The sequence below is a fragment of the Giraffa tippelskirchi genome, chromosome X (genome assembly GCF_054371585.1).
Source record: "Giraffa tippelskirchi isolate mGirTip1 chromosome X, T2T-mGirTip1v1.2.pri, whole genome shotgun sequence".
Classification (NCBI taxonomy): domain Eukaryota; kingdom Metazoa; phylum Chordata; class Mammalia; order Artiodactyla; family Giraffidae; genus Giraffa; species Giraffa tippelskirchi.
Window position 1 is genome coordinate 65,882,976 of NC_137289.1, and position 23,849 is coordinate 65,906,824.

At 35.6% G+C, this 23,849-nt stretch overlaps 1 pseudogene; it reads right to left on the minus strand.

The window, feature by feature from the left end:
* Positions 1 to 23,031: 23,031 nt before the first annotated feature.
* On the minus strand, positions 23,032 to 23,498 carry LOC145535656 (kinetochore protein Spc25 pseudogene; annotated as a pseudogene).
* Positions 23,499 to 23,849: the final 351 nt, after the last annotated feature.

Consider the following 23,849-nt stretch of genomic DNA (forward strand, 5'->3'; position numbering starts at 1 on the left):
TATAGTTTAAAAAATAAAAATTTATCCTTCACCTATATGTTTGTGTTTCTCTTCTGAAATATTCTGATCAAAGTTGCTTACAATCTGTCAAACTGATTCTTATCCCATTATTCATCCCTCAACTCCTCCCATCCCACGTTTCCCAACACATACACACTTTTTCTGGTCTGCACAGTGTGCTTCTTTCTGTTATTATCCCAATCCAAAATATTCTCCCGACTGAAGTAGAAACATTAAGTTATGTATATGGATTAGTGGAGAGAAAGTAGCAAAAAGATCCTGCTAGGGTAAAAATTATATGGATGGCATACTCATGTCCTTTGAGGAGCATGGAGGAAGGTGAAACTCATTAAAAATATCCCTCTTCCACTGACTTCCCATGATGTGAAGAAGAACATTCTAAGAGAATTCTAGAAATAAAAGTATTAAGTCTGAGTTTAAGAAATTGTTACCTATTTTAAACAAAAATAATCAATGTAGATGTCATGCAAGTTTTCATAATGCTAGGCATCTCAAATGTACAAAACATCAGATTAAAGTCCAGGAAGTTTCAAGTAAATATACAGTTTTCCATTTTTTCCTTGCATTGTTTTTTTTCATTTAGTTTTTCCAGCTTCATTGAGGTATAATTGACATGAAACATTGTGTATATTTAAGATATATAGTGCATTCATTTGATACAATTATGTTGCTAAATGATTACTACCATAGCACTAGCTAACACCTCCATCACAGTCCATAATTACCATGTCTTTTTTTGTGGTAGGGATATTTAAGATCTACTCTTATAGCAATTTCCAAGTATATAATTCAGTATAATTATAATTACCATGCTGTACATTAGATTCCCAGAATTTATTAATCTTATAATAGAAAGTTTGTACCTTTTGACCAACATCTCCCCGTTTCTCCTATCCCCCCTAGCCTTTGTTAAACACCATTCTTTTTTTTTTGAGTTGAAGGTTTTTGGATTACACATATAAATGTATCATGCACTATTTGCCTTTCTATATATGATTTATTTTGTTTAATATAATGACTTCAAGATCTACCCATGTTGTCACAAATGTCAGGATTTCCTTATTTCTCATGGTTGAATAATGTTTAATTGTGTTTACATACCAAATATTTTTTATCCACTCATCTATTAATGGATATTCAAGTTATTTTCACATCTTTTTCGTTTGATGTAGTCCCACCTGTTGATTTTTAACTTTGTTGCTTATGCTTGATGTCATAGCTAAAAAATCATACAAAGACCAATATCAAGGAAATTTTCCTTATGTTTTATTCCAGAAGTTTTATAGATTCAGTGCTTAAGTGTTTAATCCATTTTGAATTAATTGTTATGAGTGGTATAATATAGGGGTCCAATTTCATTCTTTTGCTTGCAGTTATTCAGTTTTCCCAACATTTATTGAAGAGAGTATCCTTGCCCTATTGAGTCTTTTTGTCTTCCTTGTAGAATGATAATTGACTGTATATGCAAAGATTTACATCTGGGCTCTCAATCTTGTTCCACTGGTTTATGTTTCTGCTTTTATACCAGGTGGCTCAGACGGTAAAGCATCTGCCTACGATGAGGGAGATCTGGGTTCGATCCCTGGGTCAGGAAGATCCTCTGGTGAAGGAAATGGCAACCCACTCCAGTACTCTTGCCTGGAAAATCCCATGGACATAGGAACATGGTAGGCTACAGTCCATGGGGTCGCAAAAAGTCAGACACAACTGAGAGACTTCACTCACTATATCATTTTAATTACTATATTTTTGTATGATAGTTTGAAACCAATAATTGTGATGCTTTCAGCTTTGCTCTCCTTTCTCAGAATGTATTTGGGGTTTTGTTTGGTCCCTTAAAAACTTTAGGCTTGTCTTTCTTATGACTATGAAAAATGTCATTGGAATTTTGATAGGAAATGGATTTAATCTGTATATTCAGTATGGCCATTTTAATCCCTGCAATATATTTTCATTTGTTTGTGTGTTCTTCAATTTCTTTTCTCTGTATAGTTTTCACTGTATAGATTTTGTATCTTCTTTGTTAAACTTATTGTTTCTGATACTGCTGTGAATCATGCTCAGTCGCTCAATTGTGTCCAACTCTTTGTGACCCCATAGACTGTAGCTTTCCAGGCCTCTCTGTCCATGGAATTTGTGAATGGGATTGTTTTATTTCTTTCCAAGATCTTTCATTTTTAAATATAGAAGCATAATTGTTTTCTGGATATTATTTTTGATAAAACATCATATATATAGTAACACACATATGTTACTATATAATATGGTAACAGTTTGACTTTTCTCCAAAGACATACAGATAACCAACAAACACATGAAGAGATCCTCAATATCATTAATTATTAGAGAAATGCAAATCAAAACTACAATGAAGTATCACCTCACACTTGTCAGAATGGCCATTATCAAAAAATATTCAATAATAAATGTTGGAGAGGGTGTAGAGAAAAGGGAACCCTCTTACACTGTTAGTGGGAATGCAAACCGATATAGCCACAATGGAGAACAGTATAAGAGATTCCTTATAAAACTAAACGTAGTAGTACCATATGATTCAGCAATTCCACTTCTGGGCATATATCCAGAGAAAATTATAAGTCAAACATACACATGCATCCCAATGTTCACTGAAGCACTATTTACAATTACCAAAAACATGGAAACAACCTAAGTGTCCATCAACAGAAGAATGAATAAAAAAGATGTGGTACATATATACAAAGAAATATTACTCAGTCATAAAAAGAATGAAAGCATGCCATTTGCAGCAACATGGATGGACCTAGAGACTGTCATAGTGAGTGAAGAAAGTCAGAGACAAATATATGTCTTATATGTGGAATCTAAAAAAGGGGGACACATGAACTTATCTGAAGAACAAAAATAGAGTGATTGATGGAGAAAAACAAACTTATGGTTATCAGGAAGGAATGGGGGATATTGGGAGATTGGGATTGACTTATACATCAGTTCAGTTCAGTTCAGTCGCTCAGTCATGTCCAACTCTTTGCAGCCCCATGAACCGCAACACGCCAAGCCTCCCTGTCCATCACCAACTCCCGGAGTCTACCCAAACCCATGTCCATCGAGTCGGTGATGCCATGACTTATACATACTACTATATATATAAAATAGATAACTAATAAAGACCTACTGTATAGCACAGAGAACTCTACTTAAAACTCTGTAATGATCTATATGGATAAAAGTATCTAAAAAAGAGTGAATATATGTATATGTATGAGTCACTTTGTTGTACACACTTGAATCTAATACAATATTATAAATCAACGATTCTTTAATAAAAATTGAAAACAAACCAAAAACAATTTGACTTTGATTGCATAGCAAAAATTTACCTCCTACTCCTTCCCCCTTTATGTGTTTGATATCAGCATTTACATCTTTTCATATTTATATTCATTAGCAAATTGTTGTAGCCATAGCTATTTTGAATACTTTTGTCATTACCTTACCTACTTAAGCAGTAAATACACCATATTCCAGTATCAAAGTAATTTGAATTTGACATATACTTATCTTTACTGCTGCTGCTGCTGCTAAGTTGCTTCAGTCGTGTCCGACTCTGTGTGACCCCATAGACGGCAGCGCACCAGGCTCCCCCGTCCCTGGGATTCTCCAGGCAAGAATACTGGAGTGGGTTGCCATTTCCTTCTCCAGTGCGTGCAAGTGAAAAGTGAAAGTGAAGTCGCTCAGTCGTGTCTGACTCTTAGCGACCCCATGGACTGTAGCCCGCCAGGCCCCTCCATCCATGGGATTTTCCAGGCAAGAGTACTGGAGTGGGGTGCCATTGCCTTCTCCAACCTATCTGTACTAGTGTGCTGTATATTCTCATATGTTCTGATATTACTAATTAGCATCCTATTATTTCAGCTTGAAGAATTACTTTCTGCATTTCTTCTAAGGTTAGTTAATGAGGATAATTCTGTTGGCTTTTGTTTGTTACAGAAAGTCTTTATTTCACCTTTATTTCTAAAGGACAAATTTGCTGGAAAATTTTCTTGGTTGGTAATTCTTTCTTTCAGCACTTTGAATATATCCATTTTCTTCTGTCTTGAAAAGTCTCTGTTGAGAAATCCCCTTATGGCCTTATAGGGGCAGCAGGGAGGGATGAAGAAGGAGTGGAGAGGGACTCAGCTGCTAGTGTCAGTTAATACAAAAGCATGTGGAATCTGCAGTGATCTGTGGCAGCTGTGCTAGCTAGCTGTTGGTTACTTCTTCAGGCAAAATCTGTTGTATTTGCCTATAAGGCAGTCTGGGTGAACCATGATTGGTCCTGGGACATGGCTGCTATTGGTAGTCTCTGCTTTCTTCCTTGTTTCTTAACCATCTTTATGTGTCATGGCTTTTCAGGTCTGAGTGGATTGAAACTAAAGCAAGACCTTTATGCAGTTCCCCAAAAGGCTGGAGAAGTTGGTTGCTTACTCCAGTCTTCTTTTCATGGAGAGGGTAATTTTAGCTCAGAAGTTCTCTCTTGGTGCTTAGCAATGACAGCTTGTGGAGTGAGAGGATGGTAAGCAAAATTGTAAAGTTAAAAAATAGATAATTAAACTAATTAAAAAAATTAAACTGTCTTCCTTCTCATCTTGTGCACTTATCCTCAGGGCTTTTGTTAGACTTTGTTGCTAAAATTTCTTAAGGCCAGAGCTAACTTAGAGCTGTTTTCTTTCACAGAAAACAAAGTCTAGTTGTTGATTGTTATGGGATGATAGAGTCTGGGGTCTCCTACACTGTCATTTTGGTGACACAATTTTCCATTTTTATCTGGATGTCTGATACTCTATGCAGATGATCCTAAAGTCTAGATTTCAAGGCTTTATTTTTGGAATTTCTGGGCATAAATTTCTAGGTCCTGATCATTTTGGCACAGTTGTACACAGCATAGTCATGATGTCAGTTAAATTGAACTACTACAGGGTACTATGAATCCTCTGATATTCAATATAAACCACTATAGGATTAACTTTAAAAAAAAAGTAAGCAAAAAAATTTTCTTTCCATAAGCAAAACATAGTTGAAACAATAGTCATAAAATTCCCTAGCCAAGTCTGTCTTATTCAATGCATTCAAATAGTTACCTAAAAAGCACAATTCTGTCTAGTAAATGTCAAATTTAAATGCAAAATAGAGAACAAATGAAAAGAAAAAAAAATGGTAAACGTGAAATTAGGTTTCTTTTTTTATTTGCAAGAAGATTTTTGTAAAGAGTAAAATGAAAATGCTCTGAACTGTTCATCCCATGCTGAGAGGAAAGATAAGCAGTCACTCTGATTCTGACTCAGATCTACCATTTGCTTGGTTGGCTGTGGTTTCCCCTGGAGCTTGAATATATTCATTATACTTTCAGTGAAAACTAAATCAGTTTGTAGAAAATAATGAGACACTTATTGTTAAGCAGCATTTTCCCCATTTTTGGTGAACAAATCCCTTAATTTCACTGGAATAGATAGCATATTCATGTAGGATCCAAACAGGACTCAAGCTTCAGGAGATGTCATTTATGTGGCACTGCGGAAGACAGGTTTTTGAAGGATAAATGATGGAAAACTTGGTGTGAAATTTGCTTGAGGCTGCCAACATTTTGTTTAATTGGCCTTCCTTCTTAGCCCCTCATCACCTTATGGTTTTCAGAATGGTTTTGCCCTAGCTTTCTATTTGCACCTTGTTATCAGGTTTTCTGCTGTGTGTGAATTTTAAAAGATCCATAGAACATCAATAACTGTAGGGCTCTCAAGTTTTTAATAACTTCATAAAATTTCTTGTTATTATGTTAAAATATGTTATTATGTTTTGAGTGATGTTCGGTTCATTGTCTAAGCATGTATTTTTAATTTTTATTTTGGAAATAATTTGAGGAATCACTCCAGGTATTTTAAATGATACATTGAATTTCAGAACCCATGCTGGATGTTTGAAACTCAGTATCAACCTAGCATCCACAATTTTCCAAACTTGCTTTTTTGAGCATGATTCTGCAAACTTCATTTTGAGGAAATATAAGAATATAGAAGAATCAACCTGCCTGACTTCAGGCTCTACTACAATGCCACAGTCATCAAGACAGTATGGTACTGGAACAAAGATAGAAATATAGATCAATGGAACAAAACAGAAAGCCCGGAGATAAACCCACGCACCTATGGACACCTTATCTTCGACAAAGGAGGCAAGAATATACAATGGAGAAAAGACAATCTCTTTAACAAGTGGTGCTGGGAAAACTGGTCAACCACTTGTAAAAGAATGAAACTAGAACACTTCCTAACACCATACACAAAAATAAACTCAAAATGGATTAAAGATCTAAACGTAAGACCAGAAACTATAAAACTCCTAGAGGAAAACATAGGCAAAACACTCTCCGACATAAATCACAGCAGGATCCTCCATGACCCACCTCCCAGAATATTGGAAATAAAAGCAAAAATAAACAAATGGGACCTAATTAAAATTAAAAGCTTTTGCACAACAAAGGAAACTATAAACAAGGTGAAAAGACAGCCTTCAGAATGGGAGAAAATAATAGCAAATGAAGCAACAGACAAACAATTAATCTCAAAAATATACAAGCAACTTCTGCAGCTGAATTCCAGAAAAATAAACGACCCAATCAAAAAATGGGCCAAAGGACTAAACAGACATTTCTCCAAAGAAGACATACAGATGGCTAACAAACACATGAAAAGATGCTCAACATCACTCATTATTAGAGAAATGCAAATCAAAACCACAATGAGGTATCATTTCACACCAGTCAGAATGGCTGCTATCCAAAAGTCTGCAAGCAATAAATGCTGGAGAGGGTGTGGAGAAAAGGGAACCCTCTTTCACTGTTGGTGGGAATGCAAACTAGTACAGCCACTATGGAGAACAGTGTGGAGATTCCTTAAAAAACTGGGAATAGAACTGCCATATGACCCAGCAATCCCACTGCTGGGCATATACACTGAGGAAACTAGAATTGAAAGAGACGCGTGTACCCCAATGTTCATCGCAGCACTGTTTACAATAGCCAGGACATGGAAGCAACCTAGATGTCCATCAGCAGACGAATGGATAAGGAAGCTGTGGTACATATACACAATGGAATATTACTCAGCCATTAAAAAAAATACATTTGAATCGGTTCTACTGAGATGGATGAAACTGGAGCCCATTATACAGAGTGAAGTAAGCCAGAAAGAAAAACAGCGATACAGTATACTAATGCATATATATGGAATTTGAAAGATGGTAACGATAACCCTATATGCAAGACAGAATAAGAGACACAGATGCATAGAACAATTTTATGGACTCTGAGGGAGAAGGTGAGGGTGGGACGTTCTGGGAGAATAGCATTGAAACATGTATATTATCATATGTGAAACAGAACACCATTCCATGTTCGATGCATGAGACAAGGGCTCAGGGCCGGGGTAATCGGATGACCCAGAGGGATGGGATGGGGAGGGAGGTGGGTGGGGGGTCCAGGAAGGGGAACACATGTAAACCCATGGCTGATTCATGTCAATGTATGGCAAAAACTATTACAATATTGTAAAGTAATTAGCCCCCAACTAAAATAAAAAAAAAAAAGAATATAGAAGAATCAGCATTCACTGTTAACTTAAAATCTTATCTGTTATGAATGAGAAAAACTTGTTTCTGGCATTTACATTCTTTTCTTCAAGAATCTAGTGGGGTTGGAGGAAAGGGGCTGTTGAAAGTTAAAATTAAAACTTCATATCCCTTAGATACACCCAGTTTTTCTTGCATTGCCTCATTTAAAAATGTATTTGACAGTTCAGGATAATAACAGATCTATTTAATTGTGAGAAGTCTATTTTCTAATTTAATTAAATAAACCTAGAGATTGTCATATTGAGTGAGGTAAGTCAGACAGAGAAAGAGAAATATTGTATGCTATCATTCATATGTAGAATGCTTCCAGAATCTAAAATAATGATACAAAAGAATTTATTTACAAATTCTTGTAAAGTCTATATTCAGAGACTCACAGACTTAGAGAAAGAACTTATCCTTACAGGTGGGGTGGGGCAGTGGTGGGGTGGGATAGTTAGGGAGTTTGGGATTGACATGTACACACTGCTATATTTAAAATGGATAACCAACAAGCACCAACTATATAGCACAGGGAACTCTGCTCAAAATTACATAACCTAACTGGGAAAATTTGAAAACGAATACGTATATATAGATATATAACTCAATCATTTTACTGTACATGAAAACTAACACAATGTTGTTAGTCAGCTATACTCCAATATAAAATGAAAAGTTAAAAATAAATAAGCCATGAGGAAATATTTATATTTTAATATTTACATTTTTTTAAATGAAGTATAATTTATATATGGTGAACATCCCAATCTTAAGTATACTGTTCAATCTTAATGCTATGTATCAAGACACAGAGCAGTATCATTAATTAAGAGACTTCCCTACTACCATATTTCAGTTAACAGTCTCCTCTGCAATATCAAAAGCACTAATTATTTGATTTCAATCACCAGAGTTAGTTTTACTCAACAATTATTTACCTTTTATTTCTTTAAATTATAATTTGCATATAAGAAAATTCATCATTTTAAATGTATAATCCTGTGAGTTTTGGCAAGTGTATACTCTCATGTAACCACTTACCTAATCAAGATATAAAGCAATGTTATTACATAACTGAATTATTTTTAGTTTGGATTTTCCAAAAATGCCATAAACATAGAATTGTACAGTACCTTTTGAGTCTTCCTTCTTTTCAGATAAATGCATTTGAGGTTTTTCTGCACTGTGTATGCCAATAATTTATTCCTTTTTGCATTTAGGTTGTTTCAGTTTTGGATGATTGTGAATGTAGCTATTATGAACATTTACACTCATGTTTTTGTGTGTACATTCACTTTTAATTTATATGAGCATGTGTGAAATCTGCTTTAAATTCACATGGGTACATACCTAGGAGAGATATTGTGTGAAAGTTGCACAGTCATGTCCGACTCTTTGTGACCCAATGGACTATACAGTCCATGGAATTCTCCAGGCCAGAATACCGGAGTGGGTAGCCTTTCCCTTCTTCAGGGGATCTTCCCAACCCAGGTATCGAATCCAGGTGTCCCACACTGCAGGTGGATTCTTTACCAGCTGAGCCACCAGGGAAGCCCAGGAGGGATTATTACTGGTGTGTATTTAACACTTTGAAAAATAGCCAATTGGTTTTTCAAAGTGATTGTATGAGAGCACCAATTACTCCACATCTTGGACTGTATTTGGTATTATAAGTTTTAAAAAAGCACAATAAGCATTCATATATTGATATATTGCAATAATAATTTACTGTGGTTTTAATTTGCATTTCATAATAATGATGTTGATAAACTAGTAATGTTAATAATTTTTATGTGCATATTTTCCATCCTTATAATTTTTAGTTAAGTGTTTATTCAAATATTTTGCCCAAGTTGTTTGGGATGGTGTTTTTTTTTTTTTTTATAAATTTATTTATTTTAGTTGGGGGCTAATTACTTTACAATATTGTAATAGTTTTTGCCATACATTGACATGAATCAGCCATGGGTTTACATGTGTTCCCCTTCCTGGACCCCCCACCCACCTCCCTCCCCATCCCATCCTTCTGGATCATCCCATTGCCCCGGCCCTGAGCCCTTGTCACATGCATCGAACATGGAATGGTGTTCTGTTTCACATATGATAATATACATGTTTCAATGCTATTCTCCCAGAACGTCCCACCCTCACCTTCTCCCTCAGAGTCCATAAAATTGTTCCATGCATCTGTGTCTCTTATTCTGTCTCGCATATAGGGTTATCGTTACCATGGGATGGTGTTTTTTATTATTGACTTTTGAGAGTTGTTTATTATTCTGGATTTGATTACTTTATCACATATTTGATATAGAAATATTCTCTTATACTATGACTTTTTTATTCTCTTAATATTGTCTTTTGAAGAATGTAAGTTCTTAATTATGGTACAACCAAAAAAAAAAAATAATGGAAATTTCTGTTACAGGAAAAATTGAGTTGTCCTTAATATATTTACTTTTAACCAAAATTTATAAAGATTTTTTTTCTGTGTTTTCACTGCAAAGTTTTATAGTTTTATGCCTAAGCCTATAATCCATTTTAAGCAATTTTTATATAGGATGTGAAGGATGGGTTAGAGTTCATTGTTTATATTGATATCTGTTGAAAAGATTATCCTTTATGCATTGAAAAACACTTGCACTCTTGTACTAAAATCAATTGAGCTGACTTGTGGGTAAATTTCTGGATTTTCTTTTCTGTCTCATTGATCCATCTTATTCCTATCCTTTAATATTTTTTTCTGAACTATATCAGTTTTTATAATATATACAGATATCAGAATGTTTGAGTTCAAATCTTTGTTCTCCTTTTTCAAAGTTCGCTTGTATATTATAGTTCTATTTCATTTCTATATAACTTTTAGAATCTGCTTTTCAAGTTCCCCACAATCTTCCTTCAGAGGCATTGATTAGAAATGCAATAATATAAGTTATAATTTTGGAAAGAATTGATAGGTTAACAATATTGAGTCTTCCAATTCACTACCACAGTATATTTCTACAACCTGCTGGTGAGTAAGGCCAAGACCCAGCATTACTGACACAGTGTGCAGTTACTGGGGCTGATGCTGGCCCTTGGTGGGTTGGGTCCTGGTGTGGCTGTCTACGTGTCCTAGTAGTTCCCAGAGCTGGTGCTCACCCACTGGTGGGCATGTCCAGGTCCTTGGGCATCTGGTTTTGGGCCTGGGGATGCCTGGGACTGGTGCTGGCTTATTGTTTGGTGGTAAGCCCCTGGCACTAATAGGCTAGAAGGAGGGCTCCAAACTTTTGCTTCCAGCAGTGTCTTCATGGTATAATAAGCTCCCAACATGGTTTCCACCAGTGTCTATGACCCATGGGGAATCCTAGTTCCCTCTCTGGGAGACTCTCCAAGATCATCAGGTGACTGTGACCCAGGTTCCTTTCAAACTCTGCGCTGGAAATTGAAAGAAGTATGTGAGATTTTGTGCATGTTCTTTAATAGCAGAGTCTCTGTTTCCTCAGAGAAGGCAACGGCAACCCACTCTAGTACTCTTGCCTGTAAAATCCCATGTACAGAGGAGCCTGGTAGGCTGCAATCCATGGGGTCTCGAAGAGTCGGACACGACTGAGGGACTTCACTTTCACTTTTCACTTTCATGCATGGGAGAAGGAAATAGCAACCCACTCCAGTGTTCTTGCCTGGAGAATCCCAGGGACGGGGGAGCCTGGTGCACTGCCGTCTGTGGGGTCGCACAGAGTCGGACACGACTGAAGCGACTTAGCAGCAGCAGCAGCTCTGTTTCCTACAGTCCCCCAACTCTCTATAGAAAGATTATAGACTAGGTTTGTGAGTGTGGTGGTCTGATATATATATATAATTTTCAATTAACCCAGGCCTAAGTAAAAAGACTTTTGCTTTAATATTTGCTGTTTACAAGTTTTCTGGTGTATTTGTGCTTACACTAAAATGAGCAAAAATGCATGTTTTGTAGAATATCACTTTCTCTTTTAAAAATTTCACAGAGTAAACATGTAGAAAATAAGTGAAAGAAACTAGATTAAATGTGATTGAGTCATTCACAAACATATATTGAGTATTTTCTATGTGCCAAATATGTCATGATTTTTGGCTCTTAGAACTCGTAAATTAGCATGAGAACCTAATTAACAATGCCTTATTTCCTAATATTACTATCAGATAGTAGAGACAGTGTTTCACTCAGAAGGCTTCAGGAACCCAGGCAGGAAATACCTACAGACACAGAATATATTCATGACTTTCACAAAGTTTCTTCCATTTCAATTCTAGCTTCAGACCTTTGATTAAGTAGATATAAGATTTCTAATTTGCATTTCTAATATCTGATCCTGTCTCCTTCTTACTTTAAATTGTCATCTGTTTCATGTTTAGGCTTTAGTACTCTAATTGCTCCTGAGCTTCTTTTTGAGTTGAGTGTTGACAACTTTGGGTTGTCTTCAGGGCAGAATATCATTACATACTTGCATATGAAAAAAGTTATGGGAACAGAAAGAAAGAAGCAATTTTTAACTGAATGTTCAGAGTCCTCTAATGCCATGACTTGAGTACATAGTTGCTTTAAAGTCCATATTATTGCCCTGTTTGCTTATGATTTGAGTTTTCCTACAAAGCATCAGATTAATCGATTAGTCCATTAGGTTCTGCTTAGTGAGGTCTTTTTTTTTTTTTTAATTTTCTGCTTTGCTTTACATTTGATAAAGTAAGTGAGCAACAGATTCTGACTTTTTGAATGCCTGTAAACAAGAATAAATTTCAAAAAGAAAGAGCTAGGTCAAAACAACTGATGTATAGGGTTATCGTTACCATCTTTCAAATTCCATATATATGCACAGATGCATAGAACAGTCTTATGGACTCTGAGGGAGAAGGTGAGGGTGGGACGTTCTGGGAGAATAGCACTGAAACATGTATATTATCATACGTGAAACAGAACACCATTCCATGTTCGATGCATGAGACAAATGCTCAGGGCTGGGGCAATGGGATGACCCAGAGGGATGGGATGGGGAGGGAGGTGGGAGGGGGGTCCAGGAAGGGGAACACATGTAAACCCATGGCTGATTCATGTCAATGTATGGCAAAAACTACTACAATATTGTAAAGTAATTAGCCCCCAACTAAAATAAATAAATTTATTTTAAAAAAAATAAAAAAATAAACATAAAAAAAAAACAATTGGTGTAATCAGACTTAGGCTAGGCTGAAAAGATAATCGAGCTCTTATAACATTAGTGGCAAGTACAGTTGTACTTACTTGAGTAACAGTAGGGACCCAGAGGTGATACAGGAAGGACAGTTGAAATGAACCATTTGACTCCAATAAAATAATACTGTATAAAACTAACTGATAATATTAAATAACAAAGAATGAAACTTAGCTCTTTTAAAAAAAATTCAATGTTTAAGTCTTCAGTCTTATATATTTGATATCAGTTAACATTTATTTATTTGAGTGGATCTGTGAACTGTGCTTTTGCCTAGAGGAAGTATTTCCAATTTGAGCTAATACACTGAGCTAAGATCTTTTCAGCACTTGTTAATTGCTCTGGAATGAGTAAATCCACTTAAAAATCGAAACAAATACTTTTGAACCTTGACTTTTTTCTTTAAATATCCAGTATCAGTCCCTGAATTATACACTTGGAGAATAGCTATATATGGCAGACTCAAATATGACCAATTTTAACAGCTAGCATGTGATTTCTCTTTGTTTCCTCAAAACACCCAGTGAATACACTTTTTGTTACATAGCTGAGCAATTTTTAAACTGTAAATAGTCATTTATTCTTCATTTAAAATATGCCTTTCAATATTAGACCCTAGGGTATATTAAGCAAATTCAAAATGATAAATTAATTGGCATAAATGGGCATAAATTTATGCCAATATACTATTCTATAGCTCATGGTTCTAGTCCAAGATTTTGCACACAAGATGAAATTCACCAAAATACATCATGGGTCATTTCTAGAATTATGCTGAGATGCTGGTTATTCTTTGCTATGGGAGAAACATAGCAAATGTAGAAGCTCATTTAAAAGTTGTAGATCTAGAGTAATGTACAGAGCAGAGACTGCAGCTTTCTTACTTCTTGGTAATAGAGCAGTGGTTTGTGTACTTAACTTTATATTTTTACCTGAGACATTATTCAGGGCTAAGTGGTATTTTATGAACTGGCATCAATCATGGAAGTATTAGAACAATTCAGAGAAGAGCAACAAAAAATGATTAAAAGCTAATGGGATTGACACATGTAAAAGATTAAAAGACTAAATACATTTTATTTGGCCAAATAATCTTAGGGAGGTATGATGTTTAATTTTATGTGTAACCTGGCTAAACCATGTTACCCATGTATTTGGTCAAACACCAGTTGATATTACTTTTAAGGTATTTTTTAAGATGAGATTAATATTTAAATCAGTAGACTTTGAGGAAAGCAGATTAATATCCATAATGTGAGTGTATCTCATCCAATCAGTTTAAGGCCTTAAGAGAAATCAGACTGCAAATCTCTCTAGGAAGAAGAAATTTTGCTTCCATACTGTTTTTGGACTTAAACTGCAACCTTAACTCTTCACTGGGCATCCAGACTAATAGCTTATCCTTCAGATTTTGGAGTTGCCAGCCTACATAATCACTTGAGTCATTTATTTAAAACAAACATCTCGCTCTCTGTTGGTTTTGTTTCTTTGGAGACCTCTGATGCCGGAGTTAAACATAAGAGTATAGCCTCCATGTATTGGAAATGTGAAAATAGTTGTAAAAGAGGGCTCCTATACCTAGGAGGAATGGAATGAAGTGTAGTAAAATCAAATATTGATTGACAATAAAAGTATTGTGTAATTACTAGCTATATTGCTATTCTCATTAGTATTATGTAATATTCATATACCATCATAAACATGTACATGTTGTATCATAAATTGATTTATATCAAAGAAATAATGAAATCTGTTCTCAACAAAACTAACCTTAACGTGCAACTAAAATTGATACACTTCCATTATTATTGTGTGTGTTTCTGTATCCCTGTGTGTTTGTGCACATGGTCATTGAGGTTTGAAAGTCAACTGCACAGACTCATTTTCATATTTAACTAAAATCTCTTTGCCTTCTATCTTTTTATGTTAAAATTCATTTCATTTATTGGGCATCTATGATTAAGTCACAATGTTAAGCTAGTATATCAACTCATCAAAATGAGTAAAATAGAAATGCCTTCTCTCAAAGTGCTTAAAATCTTTTAGGAGAGTGATCACTAATTACATGCTATTTTAACGTAAATTAAACTTGATAAACATCATAATGGAAACAAAGACAAGTGGCTTAGATCTATAGGGGAGGGATTAATTCCTTGTAGGGAGATCAAGGAGAACTTTACAGAAGGAAATGCCTTTCAACTTTTACTTTTTGAGAGTTCATAAAACTTCAATAGGGGGATATGAATAGTATGACATACCAGGCAAAAAGATTAACTTAAGCAAAGTAATGGAGGTGGAGTGTAAGTTAACTTAAACAAGCAGTCTAATATGATTTGGGTATAAATTATGTAAGCAATATATATAGCTAGCAATATATGTATACATTGCAATAATACTGCAAATGTAATTTAGAGCCGGGTCATCTGTAATATCCCTGATTCAAGGGATTGGATCTGATAGACAGAGTGCCTAAAGAACTATGGGCAGAGGTTAATGACACTGTACGGGAGGTGGTGGTGATTCTACACATGACTATCACCAGATGGTCAATACTGAAATCAGATTGATTATATTCTTTTCAGCCGAAGATGGAAAAGCTCCACACAGTCAGCAAAAACAAGACCAGGAGCTGACTATGGCTGAGATCATGAATTCCTTATTGCAAAATTCAGACTTAAGTTGAAGGAAATAGGGAAAACCACTAGTCCATTCAAATCCCTTATGATTAATTATACACTGGAAGTGACCAATAGATTCAAGGGACTGGATCAGATAGACAGAGGGCCTGAAGAACTATGGATGAAGGTTCATAACATTGTATAGGAGGTAGTGACCAAAACCAAAGAAAAAGAAATACAAGAAGGCAAAATGGTTGTCTGAGGAGGCTTTACAAATAGCTGGGGGAAGAAGAGAAGTTAAAGGTAAGGGAGAAAAGGAAAGATATACCCATCTGAATGCAGAGTTCCAGAGAATAGCAAGGATAGATAAGAAGGCCTTCTTAAGTGAACAATACAAAAAAAAAAATAGAGGAAAACAATAGAATGGGAAAGACTAGAGATTTCTTCAAGAAAATTGGAAATATCAAGGAAACATTTAATGCAACGATGGGCAGAATAAAGGACTACGACTAAGCTGTATATTGCTACCCTGCTTATTTAACTTATATGCAGATCATGTCACATAAAATACCAGGCTGGATGAAGCACAAGCTGAAATCAAGGTTGCTGGGAGAAATATCAACAACCTCAGATATGCAGATGATACCACTCTAATGGCAGAAAAGTGAAGAGGAAGTAAACAGCCTCTTGATGAAGGTGAAAAAGGAGAGTGTACAAGCTGACTTGAAACTCAGCATTAAAAAATCTAAGATCATGGCATTCAGTCCCATCACTTCATGGCAAATAGAAGAAGAAAAAGTGCAAGCAGTGACAGACTTTATTTTCTTGGGCTCCAAAATCACTCTGGATAGTGACTGCAGCCATAAAACTAAAAGACTCTTGCTCCATGGAAGGAAAGCTATGACAAACCTGGACAGCATACAATATTAAAAAACAGAGACATCACTTTGGCAACAAAGGTCTGTATAGTCAAAGCTATGGTTTTTCCAGAAGTCATGTATGGATGTGAGAGCTGGACAATAAAGGAAAGTGAGCACTGAGGAACTGATGCTTTCAAATTGTGGTGCTGGAGAAGACTCTTGAGAGTCCCTTGGATTGCAAGGAGATCAAGCCAGTCAGTCCTAAAGGAAATCAACCCTGAATATTCACTGGAAGGACTGATACTGAAGCTGAAACTCCAATACTTTGGCTACCTGATACAAAGAGTCAACTCATTGGAAAAGACCCTGGTGCTGAGAAAGACTATGGGCAGGAAAAGGGGGCGACAGAGAATGAGATGGTTGGATGGCATCATTGACTTAATAAACATGAATTTGAGCAAACTCCAGGAGACGATGGAAGAAAGAGAAGCCTGGTGTGCTGCAGTCCATAGAGTCACAGGTAGTCAGACACAAGTTAATGTCTGAACCGCAACACATCACATTTCATCTTTCAACTTTAGGCATGTGCTCCATTTGGAACATGTCAACTCTGAGTAAGTGAGTTGAGAATTTTGGACACTATGGTGTAGTTTATCTGTTTCAAAGGAAGGAAGTATGTGCTCCAAAGTCAGATGCTTCTTCTACCTTTAAATAAACCTTTCCCTCAATATTAGTGTTTAGGATAGCAGAAATGTCAGATGTGGCATGAGACTAAGTTCAGTATTGTTAGTTGGTTAGAAGCTCTGGACAATGCATTTGGGAGCAACTGGAACAATGTCTGGGTAACTTTTTTTTTTTTTAAAGGTAAGATTGCAAGACACTGCTCAAGTCCACCTACTATAAAAGGCCTTCCTATTTATCCTTCATTTGGAATCACTCTCAAGTCTGTCTATCCTTTTCACCCATTGCCTTTTGTTCCAATAACTGTACATGTTACCCTCTACCTTAAGTTTAGGCTCTAGTCAGTGCTTATTTAGTATTTGTTGAATGGATAGAAATTAATTTTAGTTTAAGATTTTATTTCCTATAAAGTAACAACACAAGACTTATTGAAATGGACTTATCATTTAATATTAGGAAAGTAGCCTGGTTCAAATAGGGCATTTACCTTTCTCCTCAACCTGGGCTACCAGACACAGATTCTGTTTACTGGAAATAGATCATTTTGGTCATCCATTAATACTTAGCTCTAACAAGCAGGCTGATCTTCTCCACTTCTTGGTGACTCTATAGTAGGTCATTACTAAAATGATCCAGATCCTTATGGAAAGAAAAGAGAAAAAAGTATCTAATCAGAGAGAGATAAATTCAGGGAGACTCACATACATCCATGAATTTTTGCACCTCTTACTTACCCCACTAGAGAAACGACAGCTTTTAAATCAATGTAGGAGCCAGTGAGTTGGGCACCTGAAAGTTGAATTTGTCCCCCTTTAAACTTATCAATCTGGTCTATGCAAGGTGCCAAAGTCTCTAATAAGAAAATCTCTGTTTTGGAAGGGGGGCATAATTTAACTTGTCATTATGTTGGATTGCCTAATGTATCATCTCCTCTTTTATGTCTTTGAGGAATGACCTCAGGCCTCTCTCTATCAATAGATAACTTTATTCAAAACTTCTCTTTTTATGTATTCAGTCTCACCTATAATTATCCTATAAAAAATAGATAATGAAATTCAATGAGTGGAGATAACAGTGAGAAAGAGAGTTAATTCCAGGGGATAAAGTACTCTGGCAAGTAGAATGTTACCTCTAGTTGAGTAATTTCTGTTAACATCACTAATTTTTATTATTTTGCCCTGTTCTCTGGAGGAGGTCTATTAGAGTCCTTCTAAGGTTGACTTCAAGGTAACTAGGCAGTACTACATTCAAAAGGTTCACTTGTGTCCACATTTCCAATCAGTGATATATCTATGCTAATATAATTATTATAATGCTATATATTATAGTGCTAATTAGGCCAATGTCACAAGCTAGATCTTTCTAAAACAGCAGCAGTAGTAATTGCTCTTATTTATTGAATGCTTATTGTGTGCCAAGCACTTAATGTGAATTATCTCATTTAATCATCTTGGTAATGTTGTGGAGTATTATTACGAACTTATCCTCTTAATCACATTATCCTACTGCGTGTAGAATATTGACACCAAAAAAGCACCCCATCATGTAAAACTGGTGTCTTATGGGAATGTGCCTTGAACAAGAGGAATGTAGTCATAACAGGATATATCATCACCACTTCTGGAAAGATAATTTTAAGTGATTTTGGATATGGTTTCAGCCTCATCATGTGATGAATAACAACTTTTTTTTAACCTTCATCTCATTAAGGCATAATGCTTTGGATTACTAAAATAGCCAAATTAAATACCATAGGACCTGAAAATCCTGTGGCCAGACCACAAATGTATTTATCTGGGAACAAGGAAGAATTTCCATGGAAAAGAAAGATTCAACTGTAACACAGTTGCTGGATTTTCTCTTGTGACTATAACTCAATTCCAGTCAATGCATCACTTCTGAAATTCTACAAGTTTTATTTTTTTCACCTTGTAGTATTTTTTTATTAATGTTTATTTTTAAAAATTAATTAATTTATTTTAATTGGAGGATATTATGCTTTTGCTATACATAAACATGAATTGGCCACAAGTATACATGTGTCTCTCTCATCCTGAACCCCTCTCCCACCTCCCTCCCTACCCTATCCCTCTGGGTTGTCCCAGAGCACAGGCTTTGGGTGCCATGCTTCATCATTCAACTTGCACTGGTCATCTATTTTACATATGGTAATGTACATGTTTCAATGCTATTCTCTCAAATCATCCCACCCTTGCCTTCTCCCACTGAGTCCAAAAGTCTATTCTTTACCTGTATCTCCTTTGCTGCCCTTCATGTAGGATCATTGGTACCATCTTTCTAAATTCCACATATATGGGTTAATATTCAGTATTTGTCTTTCTCTTCCTGACTTACTTCAGTCTGTATAACAGGCTCCAGGTTCATCCATCTCCTTAGAACTGACTCAAATGCATTCCTTTTTATAGCTGAGTAGTATTCCATTGTGTATATGCACCACAACTTCATTATCCATCCAACTGCTGATGGACCTCTAGGTTGCTTCCATGTCCTAGCTATTGTAAATTATGCTTCAATGAACATTGGGGTACTTGTGTCTCTTTCAATTCTGGTTCCCTCAGGGTATATGGCCAGCAGTGGGATTGCTGGACCATACGGTAGTTCTATTGCCGGCTCTTGAAGGAATCCCCATACTCTTCTTCATAGTGGCTGTGCCAGTTTGCATTCCCACCAACAGTGTAAGAGGGTTCCCTTTTCTTCACACCCTGTCCAGCATTTATTGTTTGTAGACTTTTTGATGATGACCATCCTGACCAGTATGAGATGATAACTCATTGTGGTTTTGATTTGAATTTCTCAAATAATGAGTTATGTTGAGCATCTTTTCATGTGTTTATTAGCTATCTGTATGTCTTCTTTGGAGAAATGTCTGTTTAGGCCTTTTGCCCACTTTTTGATTGGGTTATTCATTTTTCTGGTATTGAGCCACATGAGCTACTTGTATATTTTGGAGATTAATTCTTTGTCAGTTGTTTTGTTTGCTATTATTTTCTCCCATTCTGAGGGCTGTCTTTTCACTTTATAGTTTCCTTCATTTTGCAAAACGCTTTAAGTTTAATTAGGTCCCATTTGTTTATTTTTGTTTTTATTTACATTACTCTGGGAAGTGGGTCATAGAGGATCTTGCTGTGATTTATGCTGGAGAGTGTTCTGCCTCTGTTTTCCTCTAAGAGTTTTATAGTTTCTGGTCTTACATTTAGGTCTTTAATCCATTTTGAGTTTATTTTTGTGTATGGTGTTAGAAAGTGTTCTAGCTTCATTCTTTTACACATAGTTGACCAGTTTTCCCAGCACCACTTGTTGAAGAGAATATGTTTTCTCCATTGTATATTTTTGCTTCCTTTGTCAAAGATAAGTTGTCCACAGTTGTATGGGTTTATCTGTGGACTTTCTATTTTGTTCTATTGATCTTTATTTCTGTCTTTGTGCCACTACCATTCTGTCTTGATAACTGTAGCTTTGTAGTGTAGTCTGACATCAGGAAGTTGATTCCTCCAGTTCCATTCTTCTTTCTCAAGATTGCTTTGGCTATTTGGTATCTTTTGTGTTTCCATACAAACTGTGAAATTATTGTTCTAGTTCTGTGAAAAATACCATTGGTAGCTTAATAGAGATTGCATGGAATATATAGATTGCTTTGAATAGTATACTCATTTTCACTATATTGGTTCTTCCATTCCAAGAACATGGTATATTTCTCCATCTCTTTGTGTCATCTTTGATTTCTTTCATCAGTGTTCTATAGTTTTCTGAATGCAGGTCTTTTGTTTCTTTAGGTAAATTTATTCCAAGTATTTTATTCTTTCATTGTGATGGTGAATGGGATTGTTTCCTTAATTTCTCTTTCTGATTTTTCATCATTAGCATATAGGAATGCAAAGGATTTCTGTGTATTACTTTTATATTCTGTGACTTTATTCATTGATTAGCTCTGATATGAAATTCTGAAAGTTTTAAAGGAACTGGAAAAAATTGCTATAGGCCAGTAGTTGTACGTGTGTATGTCTGTGTTTGTGGTATATGAGTGTAAGCATTTATCTCAAATTATATGTCACTTTCTGGTTTTGTCCTCTGATTAAGAAATGATAGGTGAGATTATAAATTCTTGTAGCTAGAAAATCATACATTTGAAATATGCTAGTTTAAGTTGCAAATGTCCAAGACAAATTTAATTTGTATGAGGCACTTAATATCTTTCTGGAAAGCCAATTAAGCTGTATTTTTGTTATACCAAATGGATTTAATGAGATACACCACATAATTTGTTAGAGATGCATAGTATTGAAGTTAGAAGCAACATTCTGAATTCTTAATAATCTTTGATTAGTTGTTTTAATTCTTCTTGATATTTCTTATCAGTGGGCATAACAAAACTGAAAATGAAGAATCTTTTGCTGGAAGCTGATCTCTTGGAGGGCAGGATGCATGATTCTGTGTCATGAGCCAGCGGAAGGTTTTGGACAAATTGATAAGGTTGACAAATTTGTGTTTGTTGCTCTTCCATGCATTTTTTTGTTGTTCCTCCTCTACTTCTAGTCTTCTTGCCTTATTCTTTTGATGTCTCTTCCTTAAGTCTTGAGATCAAGGCTTCTGTGTATAGTTGTTTAGACTATGTACTTCACAAGGGCATTGCACATAAAGGGGGTACCAGTTACATTGGACGTAGCATGGGTTTGTATATTTTCTACAAATTTATGAAATATAGCACTAAAGTGTCTTGGTCTAAACAAATAAATATAATATGAAATATTTTTGAAAGATGGAAATAAAGTTTCCTAAGGAAAAAGAACTTTATAATAGATTATAAAATCAGCCTGTAAAGTGAAAGAAGTATATGTTCAAAACTACTCTCAAAATACCATAGGAAGACATATGTTTACAAATAATAAATAGAATCATAATTAGATCTATATGACTATTTTATCTGCTAGTATATGGAATATATCACTATTTTCCTTGCTTGTGTGTAGAAGAATTCATTGATTTGTTGTAAAAGAGCATGGCTACAAAATAATATACTTCTGAACACTTAGATTTGCATCTAGGATGTCAGAAAATTTACATCCTAAATGGCGTACAAGGCCACTGACTAAAGGACGAAAACAGTTCACTATTAGTCTAATTCTCAATGAATGCATTGGCAGGCAAATTACCAGTATAACTTTTACTGTTTTTTTTTTTTCTCTCTCCCTATCTCTCTCCATGTATAGTGGAATTGGTATAAGTTAAAAAGAAAAAGAAAAGACAATGCAAGTTCAGAATATTTTTGGTCTGAATGGGTATTTTAATGTTCCCCAAATCATGCCATGCTGGATTTTACAAGGAAGTTTGTCTCAGTGGGATACAGGGGCAAAATCAATGGATATCTGTTTGATTATTTATAAAGTGCTCATGGTATATAAGGAAAAATCGGTATGAAACAGCTTTCAGGCCCTTAACGTTTCTTTGCATAGCATACCATTAGTTTTAATAATGAAACACCACTTTTGCCTATTGTTCAAATATTTTCTACTTTTTAGATAAACCTAATGAATAATTAGCTTCCACAGTAGCTTAGCAGTAAAGAATCCACCTACAATGCAGAAGCTGCAAGAGATGTAGTTTCCATCCCTGGGTGGGGAAGATCCCCATGGAAGAGGGCATGGCAACCCACTCCAGTATTCTTGCCTGGAGAATCCCATAGACAAGGCAAGCCTGGTGGGCTGCAGTCCATAAGATTGCAAAGAGTCAGACACAACTGAAGGGACTTAGCACACACACAATGAATAATTAGGAATTCTAAAAAGTGACACAATAGAGATGCAATATTATAGTAGGAAAATGGAGAAGTTTGACCTGGAAAAAGCATTTAGTCTTCCCCATTTTATAGGTTACAGTACTCTTGCCCAGAGATATTCAGTTAACGACTTACTTGTCTAAGGCCACAATTTAAGCAACTGTCATACATTCATTTATCTACCTGTCTATCCTCTTTTTTTATGATTTTTACATACTGTTTATATATTAATTATAAACCATAGCAGCAAAAGCTTTCTGAACTTTGGCAAGAAAAGCCAAAAAATTGTTGGTCTTCCTTACATTTTCTTGAAATTCTGGTAGGCACTTAAGATGACGAGCACTATCTGACACTTCATAGTCTCGTGCTTCATTTAGGCACAGGGAAAACATAAATGGGCTATCAGGATGCTTAGGGTCAATATTAGTGAATATAAATTGCAATTTATCACCATAAATTTTTTGAATTTATAATCCAAGTTGATCTTTATACAAATCTGCAGATTTCTGTAGCCTTTTCAACCTCTCTTCACTTGTTAATCGTGGAAATAGTTTCCTTCTCCCCAGCATATTCTTGCTTAAGATCCTGGATATTTGCAGTCAATGCCTCCACTTCCTGTTTTTTTTTTTTCTTTTACTTCAGCAATCAACTTTTTAATAACTTCTTTTTTTTCTTGAATGAGCTTATTCTGCATTCTATCTCCCTATCCTCTTGATGAAGGTGAAAGAGGAGAGTGAAAAAACTGGCTTAAAGCTAAACAGAGCTTCCCTGGTGGCTCAGATAGTAAAGCGTCTGCCTAAGATCTCCTGGAGAAGGAAATGGCAACCCACTCCAGTATTCTTGCCTGGAAAATCCCATGGATGGAGGAACCTGGTAAGCTACAGTCCATGGGGTCGCAAAGAGTTGGACACGACTGAGCGACTTCACTTTTCACTTTCAAAAAAACTAAGATTGCGGTATCAGGTCCTATCACTTAATGGCAAATAGATGTGGAGGGGGGATGGAAACAGTGACAGACTTGGGCTCCAAAATCATTGTGGATGGT